This window comes from Carcharodon carcharias, chromosome 20 (assembly GCF_017639515.1).
Source record: "Carcharodon carcharias isolate sCarCar2 chromosome 20, sCarCar2.pri, whole genome shotgun sequence".
Lineage (NCBI taxonomy): Eukaryota > Metazoa > Chordata > Chondrichthyes > Lamniformes > Lamnidae > Carcharodon > Carcharodon carcharias.
The window spans coordinates 13102199-13122590 of NC_054486.1; the positions used below are offsets into that span (position 1 = coordinate 13102199).

At 42.1% G+C, this 20392-nt stretch overlaps 1 protein-coding gene across 8 annotated transcripts in view; it reads right to left on the bottom strand.

Annotated features, from left to right (window-relative positions):
* The window catches only part of gphnb (gephyrin b), a 432935-nt gene that overhangs the window by 340927 nt on the left and 71616 nt on the right, over nt 1-20392 (bottom strand). The window lies entirely within an intron of this gene.

The following is a 20392-nucleotide window of genomic DNA, read 5'->3' on the forward strand; positions in this document are numbered from 1 at the left end:
TCTAAACCTACAGAATCTTTAGTTAGAGGTCAAGCCAAAAGGTAACAAGGAAGCCTACAACAAGGAATGAGCAACCTCACTGAAATGAGTGCACACAAAAATCCAGGTGTGATATCACAACAGTCAAGCTAAGTTCCAAAGAAGTCATGTTGGACTCGAAACGTTAACTCTGTTTCTCTCTCCACAGTTGCTGCCAGACCTGCTGGGCTTTTCCAGCATTTTCTGTTTTTATGTCAGATCTCCAGCATCCGCAGTATTTTGCTTTTATTACAATGGGGAGGCATTAGCATAGCGGCAGTGGTATTATCACTGGACTAGTAATCCAGAGACCCAGGGTAGTGCTCTGGGGACCCGGGTTTGAATCCCATCATGGCAGGTGGTGGAATTTGAATTCAATGAAACATCTGGAATTAAAAATCTAATGTCGATTGTTGTAAAAAAAACCCCAGTTGGTTCACTTATGCCCCCTTAGGGAAGGAATTCTGCTGTCCTTACCTGGTCTGGCAAACATGTGATTCCAGGCCCAAAGCAATGTGGTTGGCCCAGCAAGCCACTGAGTGGTATAAATCTCTACAAAGCCTATAAGGAGTGAAAGCGAACAGGCCACTCAGCACCGAATTAGGCATGGGAAACAACAACATGAAACTCAGCCCTGCAAAGTCCTCCTTACTAACATCTGGGGGCTTGTGCCAAAATTGGGAGAGATGTCTCACAGACTAGTCGAGCAACAGCCTGACATAGTCATACTCATGGAATCATGCCTTACAATGTCCCAGCCACCCACCATCACCAAACCTGAGTGTGTCCTGTCCCACCAGCGGGACAGACCTAGCAGAGGTGGCAGCACAGTGGTATAGAGTGGGGAGGGAGTTGCCCAGGGGGACCTCAACATCGACTCCGGACCCCATGATGTCTCATGGCACCAGGTCAAAAATGGGCAAGGAAATCTCCTGCTCACATACCACCCCACCAGCTGATGAATCAGTACTCCTCCACATTGAAGACCAGTTGGAGGAAGCACTGAGGGTGGCAAGGATGCAGAATGTACTCTGGGTGGGTTGGGGGTGGGCGGGGGGCTTCAATAATGTCCATCACCAACAGCGGCTTGGTAGCCGACTACCGACTGATCGAGCTAGCTGAGGACATAGCTACTAGACTGGGTCTGCAGCAGGTAATAAGGAACCAACAAGAGGGAAAAACTACTTGACCTCATCCTTACCAATCTGCCTGCCACAGATGCATTTGTCCACATCAGCATTGGTAGGAGCATTGCACAGTAATTGTGGACTCGAAGTCCCATCTTCACGTTGAGGAAACCCTCCATCGTGTTGTGTGGAACTTCCACCGTGCTAAATGGGGCAGATTTCAAACAGATCAAGCAATTCAAGACTGGGCATCCTGAGGCGCTGTGGGCCATCAGCAGCAGCAGAATTGTACTCACAATCTGCAACCTCATGGCCCAGCATATCCACCACTCTATCATTAGCACCAAGCCAGGGGATTAACCCTGGTTCAATGAAGAGTGCAGGAGGGCATGCCAGGAGCAGCATCAGGCATGCCTAAAAATGAGGTGCAACCTGGTGAAGCTCCAACTCAGGATTAGTTGCACGCCAAACAGTATAAGCAGCAAGTGACATACAGAGCTAAGCAATCCCACAACCAACGGATCAGATCTTAAGCTCTGCAGTCCAAACAACATCTAGGAATGAATGGTGGTGGACAATTAAACAACTTACTGGGGGAGGAGGCTCCACAAATATCCCCATCCTCAACAACAGAGGAGCCTAGCACATCATTGCAAAAGATAAGGCTGAAGTATTTGCAGCAGCCTGCAGCTAGAAGTGCTGAGTGGGGGATCCATCTCAGTCTCCTCCAGAGGGTCCTCAGCATCACAGATTCACTCCACCTGATGTCAAGAAACAGCTGAAGGGACTGGGTAGCGCAAAGGCAATGGGCCCTGACAATTTTCCGGCAATAGTACTAAAGACTTGTGCTCCAGAACTTGCCGCGCTCCTAAAAGCTGTTCCAGTACTGCTACAGCTCTGGTATCGACCATGTAATGTGGAAAAATGCCCAGGTATGTCCTGTGAACAAAAAGCAGGGTATATCCAACCTGGCCAATTATCGCCACATTAGTCCACTCTCAATCATCAGTAAAGTGATGGAAGGGGTCATCAACAGTGCTATCAAGTGGCACTTGCTTAGCAACAACCTGCTCACTGATGCTTAGTTTGGGTTCCACCAGGGCCACTCAGCTCCTGACTGCATTACAGATTTGGTTTAAACATGGACAAAAGTACTGAACTCCAGAGGTGAGGTGATTGTGACTGCCCTTGACATCAAGGCCGCATTTGACCGAGTGCAGCATCAAGGAGACCCAGCAAAACTGGGGTCAATGGGAATCAGTGGGAAAACTCTCCGTTGGCTGGAGTTATACCTCGCACAAAGGAAGATGGTTGTGGTTGTTGGAGGTCAGGCATCTCAACTCCAGGACATTACTGCAGGAGCTCATCAGGATAGCATTCTAGGTCCAACCATCTTTAGCTGCTTTATCAATGAACTTCCTTCTATCATAAGGTCAGAGGTGGGGATGTTTGCTAATGATTGCACAATATTCAGCACCATTTGCGACTCCTCAGATACTGAAGCAGTCCATGTCCAAATGCAGCAAGTTCTGGACAATATCCAGGCTTGGGCTGACAAGTGGCAAGTAACATTCGCGCCACACAAGTGCCAGGCAATGACCATCTCCAACAAGACAGAATATAACTATTGCCCCTTGACATTCAATGGCATTTCCATCACTGAATCTCCAACTATAAACTTCCTGGGGGTTACCATTGGCTAGAAATTGGACTGGAACAGCCATATAAATACTGTGGCTACAAGAGGTGAGAGGCTGGGAATCCTGTGGCAAGGAACTCATGTCCTGATTCACCAAAGCCTGTCCACCATCTACGAAGTACAAGTCAGGAGTGTGATGGAATACTCCCCGCTTGCCTAGATGAGTGCAGCTCGAAGAACACTCAAAAAGACTGACATCATCCAGGACAAAGCAGCGCGCTTGATTGGCATCCCTTCCACAAACATTCATTCGCTCCACCACCGACGCACAGTAGCAGTTGTGTGTACCACCTACAAGATGCAGTGGAGCAACTCACCAAGGCTCCTTCGACAACACCTTCCAAACCCACGACCACAACCAGCTAGAAGAAGGGCAGCAGATACATGGGAACACCACCACCTGGAAGTTCCCCTCCAAGCCACTCACCATCCTGACCTGGAAATATATTGACATTCCTTCACTGTCGCTGGGTCAAAATCCTGGAACTCACTCCCTAACAGCATTGTGGGTGTACCTACACCACATGTACTGTAGCAGTTCAGGAAGGCAGCTCACCACCACCTTCTCAAGGACAAATAGAGATGAACAATAAATATTGGCCTAGCCAGAGATGCCCACATCCAATGGGTGAATAAAAAAATCCTTGGAATGCTTACCTACCATTAAAGGTGCTATATAAATGCAAACTGATGTTGTTATAAATAGCACCACACTGAGCATGTGTTCAGATTCCACCAAACCCTTCAGATAGTTAAAGTATTTGCCAACTTTCCAATTTCAATTTTAAATCTTTTTTTCAGCAAACAAGGCATTTCTTTCAGTGCTGACAATGACTATATATCTGGGGTTTTCACTGTGTGTACAATGACATTTATCATTGTTCAGTCACATGTGCAGATTCTGTATACTTTCAATTGCAGTTTAATTGAGAAGACAAGTGAATTAAGTGAATACAGAATGTAGAGGAAGAAATTACTTCAATTTAGTGTGCTCAGAAATGCAACTAAATTCTCAGCTTTCTGAGCTCATATTTCAGGAAGAAAATGTTGACACCTCAAGTCATCAGCTCATTGTATTAAGTCTTAACTGTCACTGCGACAAACGCCTTTCTTTGATTCGAACTGGCTTACTACTTAATAAAGACAAATTTATGACTAAAGGTAAGGAAGGAGAGAGAAGAAAGTCAGAGCATAAGCTATTGTGAAGAGAATAATGATATCAGCAGGGAGCAGAAGTTGCAGTATATGTTAAATTTAAGATGGTGTTACTCAACACTTAATGTGGATTCAAATTCATGGGAGTTCGTTTCTTGGAGGAGGTTTTTGAAATATCTGACCGGCTCAGCTCATTAAGTTGGTCTCCTGAGTTGTGTTGCCACCCTTACACTGAAGCACAACTCGTATCTTTTTCATCAATGCCCAAGTCTAACTGCATGCTCAGCTGTATTCGCTTAAAATAGTGTACTGTGCCTGACTACAGTTTTACATGATACTATGTGCAACCAGTCCAATTGTACACACACTTTGTTCAAAACAATTATAACCTTCCTCAGTCCTTCAATATCACCACTGTTATACTTTCCAAATTTACAGTTTGCTTAGCTACTTGTTTTTGTTAAACAGCTGTTGCAGTTGGTTCATCAGGATTGCAAAATAATTTTAGGAAATTTTTTTTTAGATAATGAGCAGGAATAAATGATATCCAAATTTATCAGTAATGTGAGACCCTATGCATTGGCAGTAAAATCATGTCAAATGTGTTACTTAAGACAACTCATCTACTTAGTTAACTTGCTGATAACAAAGTTTTCTGTAATAATGCAAGAGAAAACCAAGAGTTCTTAACAAGTAACAGATAGCAGTGTGGTGCTATTTATAACAATGCGCATTCCTAAGTGCATTTCAGGAACCACGATATAATTAACACCTCACCCACCTCAACATACAACCATAGATTGGATGATTATTTCTGGATAAACAACTTGCAACAATGGTGTCAAAATCAGCAATTATTATGGGTGAATGCCATCCTAAATCAAGTTCATGGAGTAACAGTCAGATGCATAGCAACAGCCACGGCCAGCTCAAATGCCCTCTTGTAAAACTCAAACCATTTAGATTATAACTAGATCAGATCAGAGGAAATGATTTAAGGCTGCAATCTAATCTCAGGGTGCACCCAACAATCACAGTCAGCTCAAGTGTCAGCTTTACAGTACAAGGTATCGCAATCCTCACAAAAAGATTTCTTTTTTGCAATTAGTTGCACATATCCAGTAGGGCACTAGGACGACGCATGTTTGAAAACATATTTAACGTTGTCAGTGCTTTCTGATAAACATTAAAATGCGATAATATACATTTATTCAATTTGTTATTTTTTTTCCAGATTTTGGGAGAATCCTCTTAGTTATCTCACTGACTCAATCAGAATCTATCCTCGCAGCACGTTCCTAGCTACACCATTATAAAAGGGCCTGCTCTCAAGCACTGCAACCATCAGCTGTCCCTGAAGCAAGACGAGATTTATTAAAACACAATGACGCATCTTGTAACACCTCTCCTCGCATGTTCTCTGATGTCTACGGTCCATGAATAATTCATACAATGCCAGATGAATACACATAACCAATTAGCCAAATGTTTTATTTTCTCCTTTCTAGATATCCTCCAAGCGGCATTTTCCAAGGTGAAACACATTTAAAATTCACAGTCCATCACTGAACTTGTTCAGCATGATCGCTGTTAGTACAGAGTTTTAGAATGTACAAAACTGCAGCAAATCCGACTTCACCAGTGCAGCGTTACATTTGAAAAAGCTGCAGGCAATTAAGAAATTAGTCTACTTCCTTTCTGGAAATCGAATTTCTGTCTGTATACAAAAAAATAGTGTGCTGTATTAATGCAAAAATACTGCACCATTTTTCCACTTGGGCAGACATTCATTGAAAAATCATCAGTTGGTGAATAGTTAATGGCATAAAAAATTTACAGGGAAATCCTGAGGAGATTTTTTTAAAAATTGAAACCAGTTCTACAATTCCACAGCTGCAGCTGAAAGAATCTGTAATGCAAACGAGAATCAGGGCCTAGACTTTAATAAAAAATAGCAAGCCTGCTTTTGTTGTGGGGTGGGGAATAGATAAAGAAGAAGGCAAAGTATAGGGGAGTGGGATGGGAATGTGGGGAGCAATAGGGTTCACTTGGACTACATTACCTGTTTATGAGAGGCCAGTAAAAGGTAAAAGGAAGGTAGATAGCCTTGCGTTTTTATAGTGTTTTTCATGACCACTGTGCTTTACAGCCAATGAAATACTTCTGAACTGTAGTCACTGTTGTAATGTGGGAAACACAGCAGCAAGAAACAGCAATGTGATAATGACCAGAGAATCCGTTTCTGTGATACTGGCTGGGTGTTGAATATTGGCCAGGGCATTGGGGAGAACTCCCTCAACTCTTCTTTGAAATAGTGCCATAGGATCTTCTACATCCACCTGAGAGGGTGGATGGGGCCTCGGTTTAATGCTTCATCCGAAGGACGGCACCTCTGGCAGTGCAGTGTTCCCTCAGTACTACACTGGATTATGAACCTTGACTTTTGTGCTCAAGCCCTGAAGTGGGGCTTGAACCCGAAGCCTTTAGCTCAGAGGTGAGACTGCTACCAACTGAGATACCTCAAAGTTAAAGGGGAAAGGAAGGAAGTGGTAAAAGGAGGAAGGGGGATGGGGGAAAAGGTGGAAAGACAAGTAATCAGTCATTTGAACAAGGTTAGCCCCTTCTCGGAGGTGGGAGCAGGATATTCAGTAAATACACTAATGTCAACCATCTATAGGATCTGGATGCAAAAGTAAAGTTTTTTGGGGAGCACAACTGTGAAATCTGAAATCAGCATATGTACAACACCGGCTCGACAAGAACACAGTCAAAAAAATACTCTCATCAAATGCATTATATCTATGCGTTTTCTATTTTCTCCAAAAAAAATTTTAAAAAGATTAACTTGACTTTGATTAAAAGAAAACAAAATTCCTGCTTTTAAACATATCCACGCCCATGTCATGATTTTAGATATAAATGGTTTGTTTCTAACTATTGGCAAAAAAAATTTAGGGATGAAAGTATTAGCCCAAAGGTTTACCTCAGGTTTCTGTACCTGCTTCCACATTCTGAAACTCAACAGCTTATTACAGAGCACAAGACAAATTTGTAAGGAGCTAATTCCAGTTTAAGAATCAGAGATAAGACTGGCAAAACATCAGCCATGTTACTAATAAACAAACATGGAACATATTAATGGTTCCCATAAATAACGCCCATTTGATATAATGGGGCAAAGCATGCGCTGTAAACCAATAAATTAGTTTGAGGCAAATTTCCAATGCAGAGTTAACAATTGCCAAAAAACATCAGATTTACAGCTCTTCAGTTTATCATTTCAAGATAAAAATTTTCAGTTTCTGTATATGTCACCACAAATGTTCCTCAAAACACTTATCCAGAAAAAAGGTGAGTGCTGGCAGATCTTGTAGTTATGGGAGTGTGTCTATCTTTAGAGCGAGTGACCTAATCAAAGTATAAAATTGCAATGTTGGACTATTTCTCAAGGCTGGGGAAGAAACTACTGCTTTTGAAGAGCTGCTTCTATAGTTTTTTTAAAATAAAAAATTATGTGGAGGAAAAGAAAATGGGAGGAATCATTATAGATAGTCGCCTTCAAAAACTCTAGTTGAAAAGCAATGCAGTCAGCAGACTCTTGTATTCAAAAGAGAATGCAAGTCTACTTAAGTAGCAGGTAATAAGATATTTACATTTGTATCACAGAATGCTAATTCACTATGCGACAATATATCTTAACATCTTTCTGTGCCTCAACACACCTTTCACTACAACGATTAGATTTTTAAAATACTTATTCTTACATGGGATTTAGGTGTCACCAGCTAGGTCAGCATTTATTGCCCATCCCTAATTGCTCTTAAGAACATGGTGGCGAGCCACCTTCTTGAGCCGCTGCAGTCCATGTGTTGTAGGTACTGTTAGGAAGGCAGTTCCAGGATTTTGACCCAGTGACAGTGAAGGAACAGCAATATATTTCCAGGTCAGGATGGTGAGTGGCTTGGAGGGGAATTTGTAGGTGGCGCTGTTCACACGCATCTGTTGCCCTTATGTCTTTTGAAATGGTAGAGGTCAGGGGTTTGGAAGGTGCTGTTGAAGGAGCTGGTGAGTTCCTGCAATGCATCTTGTAGATGGTACACAGTGCTGCCACTATGCCTCGGTGGTGGAGGGAACGAATGTTTAAGATGGTGAATGGGGTGCCAATCAAGCAGGCTGTTTTGTTCTGGATGGTGTCAAGCTTCTTGAATGTAATTGGAGCTGCACTCATCCAGGCAAGTGGAGACTTTTCCATCACACTCCTGACTTGTGCCTTGTGGACGGTGGACAGGTTTTGGGGTGTCAGAAAGTGAGTTGCTCGATGCAGAATTCCCAGGCTCTGACCTGCTCTTGCAGCCACAGCATTTATATGGCTGGATCAGTTCAGTTTCTGGTCAATGGTAACCCCCTGGATATCGATAGGAGCATGCAACTTTAAAAGATACATGATGAAAGCCAAAAGGAGATATTTGCCAGACTACTACAGAAAGAGCAGGTGGGTAGCACCAATTGGACAACTCTTTCAAAGAAGTGGCTCTCATGTGATGGGTGGAATGGTCAACCTTTGTACTGTATGATTCTATGAATTTTCATAATAAAAATATGAAGGGAATCCAAATTATTGTGCCAAATTATGATCAAACTAAGCATGACACAGGAATTTAATGGAAAAGCTAATGAAGTGACAAACTTGAAGCTGATTTTTATGGTTTGCAAATTCAAAATCAATATGTTCCGTCAAAAACAAATACCAAAGGGAATTGCAGAAAAACAGAAACCAAAAATTTACTGAGAGGTTTGTTTTAGTACAGTAAATCACACTGCTATTGGTCACTGCCATTTCTGCAGTCGCACTTCAGCTATGTTGCAGTTACATATTATTACATAATCAATTCAAGGTATGCATTACATGGAGGAAAGCACAAACTCATGGTCAACCTGCGCACTATGGCAGGTAATTACTGGATGTTTTGAGAATGTAGACACAAACATCTACAATGAAAAACTTTTTTTAATGTGCTTAGGTTTATCAAGCGTCTGTGAGAAACAATGAACCCTTGAGTACTTGTTCACTCAAGTTTAATACAGCACTGGAGTTATACTCCATGCTGCGTCAATCCCAAATGGTCTGACATAATCTGCATGATGGATTCTTATATAGCTGTGCTCCAGAGTCATACTGGGAATTGACACAAGAATTATACAAACCCTACCTGGCAGAAATGCAGGAAGCAGTTTTAGTTGCACCATAGCACAAGCTACAGAAAATATTGGTAGGTCAAAGAAATAGAAAATCTAAACTGAAGAAAACAATTGCTGATCAACTTCAAACAAACATTTGCTCAGCTATGATCAAACAAGGGTTAAGGCTTGTGACTTGTGTGATATGATGCCCGTCACCTGCAGCTGGTCAATGTTTTGCTGTCTGATCTGAAGGATCACCGAATGCCTTTCTGCTTGGCACCTGTTCTTGCACTTCCAAGAAGATAAAAACAACAAAAGGAAATCCTACACCAGAAGAAGAGAACCGTCAAATGTGCCAATTGCAAAAAAACCCATTACAGAATATTGTTACGGACAGGGGAGAGAGAAACTGAACTTCTTTATCCTCTCCCCATCTGTGAATAAGCAGAGGTGTTTTTGAAGTATTTTTAAAGTAGGCTGCGGCATGTTCCCCCAAACCCTCAGTTTGTGTGATCCATTTTAAAAATAACTCACAGCAAACTCGCATTATGATTAATTCAAAGGGTTAGTTTATTCACATTAAAGCCCCAGGGAAGGAGGGTGGGGGTGGAAAGTGTTCACAACCTCACACACACTTATGAACACAGTAAAGGGGCATAGAAAAGAGGGAGATTTATAACTATGGATAGCAACAGTAAAAGAACCATAGAAATGAATATTAGTTCAGGATTTCTAGAGTCCGAGAAGTCAAAGACCAGAGGGTGTTTCCTTCATGGTGGAGTTCAGTCCAGATAAGTTTCTGGTTGGAGACAACACAAAAATCCTTGAAATGAATTATGCTGCAGCATGATGGGGGTTTCTGTGCTTAGAGGACTTGGCAGGCATGGTCAGAGACTTTTAAAATCAAACAGGATTTGAAGAGTTGAGAGATGGTGGTCGGCTGCTTGATCAGCTGTGAGCTGCTGGAGATCTTTCTGGTTGATATTATAGCAGCAGTCTGAGCTGTGAGGCTGGAAACATAATATTAAAATGGTCCAAAAGGCTAGAAGCATGGGGTCATATGACGTGGCCCATTGTTGAGTTAATTGCAGCCTCGCAAGCAGTTTCTGTGCTTTTGGCCAAAATCCATTGTGTCACTTAGCAGTGAAATGGTGGCTGTTAACAGATCTTCATGTATAACGAGTTTTGATGCCTCTGACTTTGTTACCATCCCAGCTGGGGGAGGTGAGGGGTGGCAGGGGCGGAGCCAACTCTTCTGTTAGTCGTCTAGTTTCATGATTATAATGTGGCCTTACAATGGGGTGTGAGACTCTACAAGGATGAAAATGGAAGTCTTTTGTTCTTGTAATCTCTATTGGTATCTCCCAGAACAGATGGCGAATCTTATGAGTCATGTGACCTGGTAGCAGCCATTTTGTGGTTCAGCAGAAGTCCATTTTAAAATAGCAAAAAAGAATGAAGTTTTGATATTTGTAGTTTTGATTTCTTTTCACGTCTTATTGACGTAACAGTATGCAGCGCCAGTGGGACAGTGAGCAGCATCCCCGCTAATTAGACTTGCTTGTCTAAGTACGGTGATATTCTGCACAAATTGCAGAAGTGCGAACTGATTACTACACAGAGAGTGGGAAACAGGGCTTCTGGGGCTTGAGTGAACAGGACAAATAACTTAGTAAATCTTTGAAAAATCAGATTGAAGGATTGGGCAATCAAAAGTGCAAAGACTGGGAAAGAAGTGTAAATTAGAGTGGGTGAATTCATTGTCAAATCAGGTACAGAAAGAGAAATAAGAAGAAAGAAGGAAAGATTGGATAGAGAGAGAGAAAAAGAGACAGAAAGGAAAAGTATATATTTTTTATTTTAAATGTTACTGTTGTTAAAATCTCCCAGTCACAAGTAATTCCCGAGAAATGAGACTCCACACATGTAATACTGTTTTACAGTGCCAGAGGGGTTATTTAACAGTATTAACACTTACCAAAGGATAATTTAGATTGAAAAGGATACAAGTGCATAACTTGTGGCAAGTTTAGTTTATATTTACAACATAAATACAGTAACTTCACTCCATTTCATGCACAAAAGATGGATACTTTGGAAAATTCAGGGCCAGAGTGATCCCTTGGACTAATTTTGATGGCTAGATAGGTTGGAGAGGACAGCATCTTTTGGATTTTTGTATTTAAAGGTGCCATTAACCTCATTATTATTGTGATGGACAATTAAGGCCCCATTAACGAAGGAGTACACAAAATTCCATACTCGCCCCTCCGTACTGCTACACTCCAGGACTGGTAGAAAAGACTAAGGTGTACTTTTAAACTGCTAGTTACAGATTAAATCTCGACCTTGAGGATCTAACACTTCCTTAATCCCCTGCTCCACTGTGGCTGAACAAGTCTTGAGGCTAATTCTTCAGGATCTCTGGAATGATTCAAACCTGTTTGAAGCACAATTATTATCAAACAAATTAACCTTGGCAGCAGATTCTGTTTAAGGGTATCTGCCACACACCACACAACAAATAGTGTATTAAGTTCTCACATTAAGAAAATCTTATCACTCAGATCTGATGAAGCTTAACGCTTCTAATTCCCCGGGGGCAATAAACTGCTGAATCTTGACTGTGGCATTAAGGAGGTGGTGTCTGTATTGCCAGATTGCTGCCTTCCTGTTTAATTCATCCCAGGCCACAACCACACAACTTCTCCCAACCACCTTTGGATGAGCATTGGCAGAGCTCCACAAGATCACCTGCCTATCCTTCAATCCAAAAAGAATGGTGCAAGAGCAGGAATGTGCTCGGCAGTACCAACTGTTAAAAAGATGATCTCACTGTAAAGATCAGTTTTGTACCAATATCAAACCTTTGAAAAATCATCAATAAAGTAGTTTATTTTTCTGTGACCATTACGTGACTTTTTTGTTTTGTTTAAACGGGGATTGTTGCAATCATCGGGCCTTGGAGGTGCTACTGATGTGAGGGAGCTGAAATATCGCCATTGGTAGAGACAGAGGTTTTAAACCAGATATGATGCAGTATTTAGTGTCTATATTGATTCAGCTCCTTCCCGCGATCAGGTTCAGTGGCACTTTCAAGTCAATATCCTAAATGTCATAACTTAATCACTTACGGATTGAACACAGAATTAGGGGGGTGGGGAGGTGGGGGGATGGACAAAACCAATATACCGAACTCTAAAATTCTGTCAAATCAAATAAACGCCTTCAAAGAAAAAAGGAATCACGCTTCAAGCCGATAGGACGAATCGAGTTTTGTTTCAGTTCAAAACAAAAACAGAATTACCTGGAAAAACTCAGCAGGTCTGGCAGCATCGGCGGAGAAGAAAAGAGTTGACGTTTCGAGTCCTCATGACCCTTCGACAGAACACTTCATGTTGTATCCATTTCATTCTCCGGAGGTTGATCGCCATCGTAACAAATTAAACACTGGAATTAATCGTGGAAATCTAGCTGAAAGTGAAAATGCACTACAAAAAAGTCCGGAAGAGACCTGAAACTCCACAAACGAAACTACATCAATGCCACAAAGTGACTGAACACCGGAAAACAACCGAGCGATCTGAATAAATAATTTATACCACTGATTTCCCAAAACCTACTGCCCTGTGACTGTTATGAACACAGACCGCAGCCAAAGGATCATTTAACTTATGAGAATTATTTTTTTTTGTGTGGAGAGAAGCCGAGGGGACATTTTGTGCTCAGCAAATTGCTAGGAAATAGGTTATTTCCCATTCTTGGCACCCGCATATCCAATGTTAAAATCAATCATAGCATAGAAACAGGATGGTACTTTAGGTATACGGTCCATCAACCCACTGCCGGTGTGCTATTTACCATTTTCCATACCTGCCTCTGTTTGGCTTCTCTGATTCTTAAGTTTATAGGAAAATATACAACGAAAAAAGGATATGCAGGCACAATCCAATGTAACTCTTTCGAGTAAACTGTAACTCTTTCGAGTACAACCACGTTACCATCTGTTTCAGATGAAATTACACTGTTTCATAGTTTACCATTGTGAGATTTGACCTCTTGATCTTGGGGTTACAAACCCAGTACCATAACCACTTGGCCATTTAGGCCAAGCCCCCACATTCCAATGTAACATGCACTTTACCACTTGCATCTTCCAATGGAGAGTGCTGCATCTATCTGACCTCCCAGAGGTCATCATGCAAAATTTGAAACTCCTTTCTACCCTACACCTTCATTTTGTTCAGCCTTAGTTCATTCATTTCCATAAATTTCTTCCATAAATTGCATCAAAAAATGCTCTGTGCAACATTCAACTGTCTGACTGCCTCAGTGCTTATGAAATTGCAAAGACATTAGGTAAAACAGTTAGGCCAAATACTATACATTAATAAAGCAGCTTTCATATAGCAGAAAGCATTGATCTCTCCTATTCTTACCCATTATTTGAACACCAGCACAGACTCGATGGGCCGAAGGGCCTTTTTCTGTGCTGTAGACCTCTATGACTCTAGACCTCTATGACACATGTACACAAAATGGCTCCATTACACTTCTCAAATTATCTGTGCTGTGGCCTTGTACCCTTGTACTCATCAGAGATGAATCAGTCAACTTAGATGCCTCAGAGGCAGAGAAAGCGTTTTCACCTCACCAATTTGGGCTGTCTACAAATCTAGGTCCCAGGCCTGAAATTATTTCTTTTAACGCCATCGCTCCACACAGTCTGCCTTCTAGACAGTCAGGTATTATGAATCAACTGTTCGCAATACAAACAAATTCCTCAACAAAACAAGAAAGAATCATCTCCCAATGACGTTCCTCTGATGACTCAGCAGCTTACCGAATCATGGAAAACCAGGAAGGACCACAGCTTGACCACTGACCTGAGTTGGCTGGGCTGGAAATGAGCAAGGGTGCTGCTGATTAGCAATGAAATTAGGTGTGGTCATGGTAACTCCATGGTCAACTCACCTACTGAATCTAAGGAAAAGCTCACACATGAATAATGGTTACGTTAACAAAGTACTTGTGGACAGTCATCAGTGGGGGGAACTGCAACTTAGTGACTATCAACACGAAAAGGAATGGGACAGGTGGGGAACCCTCACAATTTAGGTTCAAATTTGGAGATTGTTCAGAAATTATGTAACAGTAAACAAATCTGATGTAATTTTGACTCTACTGCTAAATGGCCACCTTATTTGCTCAATAGAAAAACAAATTTCAAATGGTGGAATCCAGCTCAATCTTATTGAATACTAAAACTAGGGCCCCAATATTTACCCAGAGACAGAAAGAGGGTGAAGGGATGTGTTCCAGGCAGGAAATCTAGAAGTATCCTGCATGTTGTGAAAAAAGTTAACAAAACGACATCACTTAAATATTTTTCACAGGTTTCCTGCTGGACAGTCAGCCAGATTCGAGAGGCTGCCTCTGCCTGCCAGGATGGGAACTGTCAGAGGGCAACTCCAGATGAGTCTGACATCATGGGTGGGATGGGAGGTGGAAGCAAACAGTTACCGTGAGAGATGGATGGTATTGACCGAGCACATGGAGATAAGTCTGTGGGCTGGGGTGAACGGTCCTTCTACTCCTGGCCCACAAGCAGTGCAGTGAAGTCACCTACCTCCCAGATTTAGTTTTTCTAGCCTCCAGGAATCCGTAGTGACATTACAGCCTAAAAGGAGAAGTTTTTATCTTCAGAAATCACAGAATTGATAATTAACTGCAGGGACTGCAATAGCTCACAAAGTGGAGGAGAAGAGAATCTCAGTATTAGCAACCTCTGGATTTGTATAATATATTTCACTGCGCATGTGTGGATGCCATAAGTTGCTGTCAGTTTCGAAGAGTAGTAACGACAAAACACTGACAATGTTGCCTCTATTACGACCACAAAACCCAAGCCATTATCTCAGCATTGCCTCACAAGGTTGGAATTAAATGTGGAATACAAATGTTTCTGAATTTTACGAAGCACAGTTTTCTGAGCGGCAATTCCCATCCATTAAAGACTGAAGAATCAATGAACTGAGAAAATATCAAGGGCAAATATAGACACTTCGTCATCACCGAGCAATTTGCTGCAGGCAAACTGAGGTTCCATTATCCTTCCCATGCAGATGGTTGGTATTGCTTTCCACTAGCTTAAGAATAGAAGTCAAATTTCTACAAACTGGAAATAAAATTTTCCCAGCTTTGCTAGCAGAGCTGTTGCCTTCCACCCACTCCAAGACACAGCCGACATGATCATATGTCTGTGCTCACTAAGTCTAGTGCGAGGAAAACAGAAATTAAATTTTATCTAAACAGACATTCAGAACTGCACATTTCTTTAAACAACTGCAAAATCAATTTTGGCCCACGAACTGGACATGGATACTTCTACTCCAAAATACATGATCTAATTTTCTCCAACCTTGACCATTGAGTTTCAAAAAAGGAAGCCTTACATTAAACTATTATACGAATAATATGTAGAATGCCACTATCCTTCAATACTTTGTCAACTCAGGTCTTCGTTTAAATACTAGATTTGACAGCCCACATCTTATAGAGTATAAGTCCTCAGCAGATTAAAATAAATACTTTCAGAATTCCCTAAAATATCAAGTAGCGACTTCTATTTTTATCTTGGCATCTGACAACTGAATTACATTTGAGATAAATTAATAAAACATGCACAATAACTTTTTTTCATTACAGCCCAAGGCTAATATCTCAAATGTCATTGAATGAAATGCAATCATGTGATAAGACACAAGTGGAGAAGTGATGTTTTTATTATTAGTTCATCTATTTCTGTAGCGTCAGTTGCATAATGAAAACATATTCATTACTTAAAACCAGAAGGAGCAACTTCAACAATTAGGATTGCCATCCATTTTGTAGAATTACATTATGCTGTTAGAATGTTAAAATGCAGAATATCATCAAATGGATGAGTGAATTAGACAAGCTCCACTTCTGTATGACTAATCCATCACATCTTCACACAAACTGAATCGGAAAAGATTTCCCATTTAAACAAAAAATATACTTAATTCCTTGTTGAAGCCATTTTCAAAATACGGAGTGACCTGCTTCACAGAAATGCTTAACTAAATCCATAATCCTTCACAATTTTAACTTAAGAACTAATTACTCAACTGATAAAAAAGGGGCAAAATTTGTAGATAACAAAGGCTTTCCCCATTCTTGCAATGTAATTCAATCGCTGTGCATAGATAAACACTGATTTCCATGAGGATTTTAAAAATAGATCACGTGGAGACATTGTCCCTTTAAGAAATTCACACAATGCTGGAGCATTTTTGGAGAAGGTACAAGGTCTCAGTTATGTGAGGATTTTCTCAAATACGTTTTGGTTTTTGACCCAAGGTGATGCCTGGTATGAACAGTGTAAAAAGTTAAACAGACAAAAACTAAAAACAAGCAATTAACACCTCAAACCTAAAGGGAAACAAAAAGCAAGGAGGTCAATGAGTGGAGGGTTTATTTTTGTATTCAATACCATTGTGCAATCTGCACATAAAAATTATTTTAAAAACAATCAAAATTAGAATTAGGATTGCCATGATTCAAGTGTTCAAAAAAAGGCTTGGAATGCAGAAATTGTCAAGCCTTACCCTGAGCTAAGCATTAAACCAAAGTTGCTGAGAAAATATCCACTCTGCTTGTAAAACACTCCCTCGTCTCTCCTGATCGATACTGAATTTATATATTCCCTGTTTATGCAGGAACATACGTCTCAAAACCACTCTACAGTCAATGCTTCTCCACCGCAAGCATTTACCAGGCTTCACGACTACTATGGTGAGAGAAAAGACATAACTGAATTCCTAAATTCATAGAATGTTTCCATTAAATCCAAGCAAGTTTACTTATTGACATTTTGCTGTAAAAACCTGGTGAGTTAATGCCAGTTTTGACTCATTGTTAATGGATTAGCTGTTTAATGAAAATTAACCATGCCTATCTATTAATAAGGTACTTGTTTGGCCTGACAACCATAACCCTCGTGTGTTTATTTGCATTAGTCATTCATTGCGTGAATGCAGAGAGGTCCAAAAATGTATCACTTAATTCTGAGCTTTTCCCCAATAATCAGTTGAGTTTAATACCCTGAAAAAGAAACTAATTCACAAAAACAAAGTGTGGCAGCTCCTCTCATTTCTCATGATGAAAAGGAGAGCAGAACAAACCAGGTAACCACATGTCGAATATCCTTTATCCATAAACCTGAAAACCCAGCACATCCAAAAGCATCATGTTTTTTTGAACCTCATCGACCTTTAGCATAGGAAATCTAGTGTTTGTCTGCACTATTTACCTTGCGATTTCTGTGGTGAAAATGTCAAAGCGAAACTTTTTCAGGTACCCTGTATTTATTTTTCGGTGATAGGTTTTACTTTTCTAGCCATTTTATTTACTTTTTTTTATTCGTTCATGGGATGTGGGCATCACTGATTAGGCCAGCATTTATTGCCCATCCTTAATTACCCTTGAGGAGGTGGTGGTGAGTTGCCTTCTTGAAGCCTTCATGTAGGTACGCCCACAGTGTTGTTAGGGAGGGAGTTCTAGGATTTTGACGCAGCGACAGTGAAGGAACAGCGACAGGTTTCCAAGTCAGGATGGTGAGTGGCTTGGAGGGGAGCTTCCAGGTGATGGTGTTCCTGGACACCCTTGTCCTTCTAGATGGTAGATGCCTGGGTTTGGAAGGTGCTGTTTAAAGAGGCTTGGTGAGTTCCTGCAGTACATCTTGTAGATGGTACACACTGCCGCTACTTGCATCGGTGGTGGAGGAAGTAAATGTTCATGGATGGGGTGCCAATCAAGCGGGCTGCTTTGTCCTAGATGGTGTCAAGCTCCTTGAGTGTTGTTGGAGCTGCACTCATCCAGGCAAGTGGAAAGTATTCCATCACACTCATGACTTGCGCCTTGTAGTTGGTGGACAGGCTTTGGGGAGTCAGGGGGTGAGTTACTCACCACAGGATTCCTAGCCTCTGACCGGCTCTTGCAGCCATGGTATTTATATGGCTAGTCCAATTCAGCTTCTGGTCAATGGAATGCTGATGCTGATAATGGGGGATTCAGCGATGGTAATGCCATTGAATGTTAGTAGATGGCTAGATTCTCTCTTGTTGGAGATGGTCCTTGCCTAGCACTTGTGTGGCGAAAATATTACTTGCCACTTGTCAGACCAAGCCTGGATATTGTCCAGGTCTTGCTGCATTTGGGCATGGACTGCTTCACTATCTGAGGAGTCGCAAATGGTGCTGAACATTGTGCAATCATCAGCAAACATCCCCACTTCTAACGTTATGATGGAAGAAAGGTCATTGATGAAGCAGCTGAAGATGGTTGGGCATAGGAGCCCCTGCAGTGATGTACTGGAATTGAGATGATTGACCTCCAACAACCATAACCATCTTCCATTGTGGTAAGTATGACTCCAGCCAGTGAAGAGTTTCCCCCCCGATTCCGAGTGACTCCAGTTTTGCTAGGGCTCCTTGATGCCACACTCAGTCAAATGTGGCCTTGATGTCAATGGCAGTCACTCTGACCTCACCTCCAGAGTTCAGTTCTTTTGTCCATGTTTCAGCCAAGGCTGTAACGAGGTCAGGAGCTGAGTGGCCATGGTGGAGCCAAAACTGAGTATCAGTAAGCAGGTTATTGCTAAGCAAGTGCCGCTTGATGGCACTGCTGATGATCCTTTCCATCACTTTACTGATGATCGAGAGTAGGCTAATGGGGTGGTAATTGGCCGGTTGGATTTATCCTGCTCTTTGTGGACAGGATACACCTGGGCAATTTTCCACATTGCCGGGCAGATGCCAGTGTTGTAGCTGTACTGGAACAGATTGGCTAGGGGTGCATTAAGGTCTGGAACACAAGTCCTGTTGCTGGAATATTGTCAGGCCCATAACCTTTGCAGTATCCAGTGCCTTCAGCCGTTTCTTGATGTCTCATGGAGCAAATTGAACTGGCTGAAGACTGGCATTTGCTATGCTGGGAACCTCCAGAGGAGGCCGAGATGGATCATCCACTCAGCACATCTGGCTGACGACTGTTGCAAATGCTTCAGTTTCACCTTTTGCACTGGTGTGCTGGGTTCGCCCATCATTGAGGATGGGGATATTTCGTGGAGCATGCTCCTTCAGTGAGATGTTTAATTGTCCACCGCCATTCACGACTGGATGTGGCAGGACTGCAGAGCTTAGGTCTGATCTGCTGTTTGTGGAATCACTTAGCTCTAAACTTTCTGCTTATGCTGTTTGGCACACAAGTAGTCCTATGTTGTAGCTTCACCAGGTTGACACCTCACATTTAGGTATGCCTGGTGCTGCTCCTGGCATGCCCTCCTGCACTCTTCATTGAACCAGGGTTGATCCCCTGGTTTGGTTGCATGGTAGAGTGGGGAATATGCTGGGCCATGAGGTTATAGATTGCGGTTGAGTACAATTGACAGCCACAGCACCTCATGCTTGTCCAGTCTTGAGCTGCTAGATTTGTTCGAAATCTATCCCATTTAACATAGCGGTAGTGCCACACAACCCGATACAGGTTATCCTCAATGTGAAGACTGGACTTTGTCTCCACAAGGACTGTGCAGTGGTCACTCTTACCAATACTGTCAAGGACAGATGCATCTGTGGCAGGCAGGCTGGTGAGGGTGAGGTTGAGTATGTTTCTCCTTCTTGTTGGTTCCCTCACCACATGCCACAGACCCAGTCTAGCAGCCATGTCCTTTAGGACTCAGCCAGCTCGGTCAGTAGTGGTGCTACTGAGGCACACTTGGCGATGGACATTGAAGTCTCCCACCCAGAGTACATTCTGCATTCACCAAGGAGGAGCATTGATTCATGAGCTGAGGGAGGGCGGTACGTGGTAATCAGCAGGAGGTTTCATTGCCTATGTTTGACCTGATGCCACAAGACTTCATTGGGTCCGGAGTCAACGTTGAGGACTCCCAGGGCAACTCCCTCCCAATACCACTGTGCTGCCACCTCTGCTGGGCCTGTACTGCTGCTGGGACGGGCATACCCAGGGATGGTGATGGTGGTGTGTGGGACATTGTAAGTTACTACTCCATGAGTATGACTATATCAGGCTGTTGCTTGGCTAGTTTATGAGACAGCTCTCCCAATTTTGGCACTAGACCCCATATGTTATCCAGGAGGACTTTGCAGGGGTGACAGGGCTGAGT